The following is a 3,771-nucleotide window of genomic DNA, read 5'->3' as shown; positions in this document are numbered from 1 at the left end:
ATATCATCAATTATATATAAGTATATGTGTGGTGAACGGTTTCTTCCTTCTTTCTTTTTAAAAAAGAAAAAATCTTTTAGGTGTGTCTCAAATCAAATGTGTTGAACCCTTCAATATCAACCTCATTTTATTCATTAAGATAAAGCCTTAATATAAATAGAATATTAGTGTCGTGCCAAATTTTCTATCCCAATAAATTGATGTCTCCTTCCCTGTCACTTTAGCATAATAATGATATGTACCAATTAATATAAATGACAATTATCTTGTTTGACAAACAAGCCCATAAATGTAATTTTGATGCATCTAATTTAATGTAAGTTTTTATTATTTCTTCCAAAGAAAATGTAATTTATATTTAAATACATGTATAAATATGAGATCATGGCGGCAAAACTACTCAAGTAGATACAAAATCTTGCAGTTAAATACCTAAGTAAAAATGGCAAAACTACTCAAGTAGTTACAATTCGTGCAGGTAAATACCGATGTAAAAATTTTGACGTCAAAACTACTTAAATAGTGGGATTTCTTGCAGTTAACTCGCTACTGTTAAGTCAACTATTAAAACTAACTTTATGGAACACGTGGTAGCCTCCATTTAGTCCAAAATATTTTGAAAATAATTAAAAGTATTAAAAAATTCAGAAAAAAAAAATTAATTCCTAAAATTTTGATTTTTAAATATATTAAAAATGATTAAAAATTTAGAAAAAAATAAAATATTTTAAATTCCAACAAATTAACACAAATATTTTTAACACTAAAAAAATATTAATTTAATGAAAATTCTAATTAAAATTATAAAAAATTCATTTTGATTAAAAATGAAATTTTTATGATTTTTAGTTAGATTTTTCACTAAATTACTGTTATTTTTTTCTGTTTTAAAAATAGATGTTTTATTTTTAATAGATGGAAGAAACACAAGAGCTATAACTATACAATAGCTCATCATCATCACCACACTAGTATTCTTAGTACTCTTCTCCATTTTCATCATATAATAATATGTATAGGATTCGATCTCACTTGTCACTACAAAAAAAACGTCCTATACCGAGAACATAGTACCGAGTACAAGTTCTCGGTATAGATCTTTTACACACCTGCCTCCTCCACGCGGTTTTTTTCATTCTAGCATGTGTACCGATGACCCTATACCGAGAACATATTCTCGGTATAGGGTCTTTACCGAGGTCTTTACCGAGGACGTGTACTCGGTATAGTTAATTCAGACTCCCGCCTTTTTTACGCGGTTATTTCATTTTAGTTTGTGTACCGAGGACCCTATACCGAGAACGGTCTTTATAATCTTCATCTTCCCCGAACAGAGAGCTCATTTCTTTGAAACGGAAAAAAACCAAAACCCGTTTTCTCCGCCCCCCATTTCTGTTTTCCTGCATTTCGGCCCCCCCAAACTTTGTTTTTGGTCAAAGTTTCCCTTCCAAAGGCGATTTAAGTGGCTATAAGGCTTATTGAGGTAATGATTTACAAATATTTCAGTTTTTTTTTTGTATAGATTGTTAAATTTTTTTTCAGTTTTGATTTTTTATAATGAGTTTTTCGTGGTATTTTTTTCAGGTTTTTCATTGTATACCAGCGGTTTTAGAGGTATTTCACATTTTCTTTGTAATTTTTTGGTTTTATTTATATTTTTTGCATAAATATATTTAGGGTTTTATTTATAATTTGTTTAATATTGTTAATATATTGTTATTTGTTATATTATATATATAATTTCTGATTATGTAATTAAAATAGGTAAAAATAATAATTTGTGATGAAAATTAGTTAAAAATTTAGTGATATCCAATTTAGAGGAAATAATATATTGTGTAGTATTTTTGTAAAATACATATATAGTTTTAAGATTTAGTTAGTTTAATCCTATGATAAATAATTAATTTATTAGTATGAAAATTTATTAATTTAATAATTTATTTTTTAGGTATATAATTTGACTTTTAGTTATAAATATATGTTTATATGAAAATTTAATATTTGATTGTTTGTTTTTTAGATTGAGTTAAATAATTTTAGTTTTAGATTATTAGATTTGGTTAATAAATTTTGATTATTAGAGTGAGTTTTGTTTATTTAATTTGAATTTTGTTGTTGTTGTTAATTTTTTTATTCTTAGTGTTGATGAATATTGATGCTTTGTTTTTGTTGTTAATTTTTAGTAGAATTATGATATTTTAAATAGAAAATTGAATAATTAATAAAATTTAGAGTAATAATTATAAATTATATAGTCATTTACAATGTATTTGTATTGCTTTGTGTATGTTCTGCGACTGGATATTTTTTTATGTATTATTTGCAGGTTTTTAAATTTTGGGATATATGAAAATACAGCCGTTATGCTGCCCAATTTTTTTTAGAATTAAAAATACTCAATAAAATTTATAATTTAAGAAATAGTGAATTGATAAGTTGTATAATATATATTTAATCATGATTAAATCAAATTAGCAATAACATTATGCAACCAAATTTTAATAAAAATAAACATTAATCCTGAAATTTTATTTAAATAAGTAATAAATCTTAAAGTAATTCTAACGATTTATTCATTTTATATATATATATATTTATGAAATTGTATAATGATATTTTGTAATTTTTGTTTGAAGGTTGGGTATTCGGTTTTTGTTGGACTAAAGAGATTGCTAGCAAGATATTGACGGCATTGGTAAGTTTTTTTTAATTTTTCTGTATTTTTTTAATTTTTTTTTCAATTTTTGAATAATTTATGTTTTTTTTATATAAATAATATAATATTAATTTTAATAAAAATATAAAATTATTATATTAGATAGAATGTATTTATTTTTAGGTTTTCAAAATATGTATTAGTAAAAATGATATTAGGAATTGGAAAATTGTTATATGATTGATTAGTATTTTTTTTAAAATAAATTCGATGTTGTTTTGGTGAATTTTATGTGTATTAAACATATTAGTAAACATATTTAATATTTTTTTAGAATTGTAAAATTTAGAGATATTGTGAATATTAGTAGAAGTACTCAATAAAATTTCTAATTTAATAAATAGTGAATTGATAAGTAAAATAATATATTTTAAAATTAAGATTAAAAAAATTAACATTAACATTATGCAACTAAATTTTAATAAAAATAAACATTAATTAAATAATTTAAGTAATAATTAAATCCTAAAGTAGTTAAATAAATTTTAAACAAATCTTAGAAATTTTGTTTAAATTAATCAAACTATTCAATAAAGCATAAGTAAAATATGTAATTTAATAAATACTAAATTAATATGTAAAAAAATAATATGTGTTAGTTCTGATTAAATAAAATTAACAAATATATTATTAGAAAACCATTATTAAAATTAAAATTAAAATTAAAATTAAAAAAATTAAATTTAATATTTGTTAGTTTTAATCATTATTAAAATTAAAATTAAAAAATATGCTATAAAAAGGTTAGTTAATTAATTATTTTTTAGTTTATTTTTCTTATTTACGTTTAATTATTAATTTTATAAAAATATATGTACGTGACAGCGCAATTTAGAGACTGGGCAACTTGAGTCCATCCCGGATAGCTGGATGGATACTCACCATAAATCAGGCACAGGGTGGGTGACAGAGACAGCAAAAAATACTTGGGTACGTTAAGTTTTTTTAAACATTTTTCAAATTTTTAATTGTTTCAAAATTTTAATTACATTATACATTGTATCACAGGAGGAATTGCGTGCATACCGCGACACACAGCAGACACAGGCAAC

The sequence above is a fragment of the Humulus lupulus genome, chromosome 9 (assembly GCF_963169125.1).
Source record: "Humulus lupulus chromosome 9, drHumLupu1.1, whole genome shotgun sequence".
NCBI lineage: Eukaryota > Viridiplantae > Streptophyta > Magnoliopsida > Rosales > Cannabaceae > Humulus > Humulus lupulus.
The sequence above is the reverse complement of the archived record's forward strand: the minus strand, read 5'-3'. Positions refer to the sequence as shown.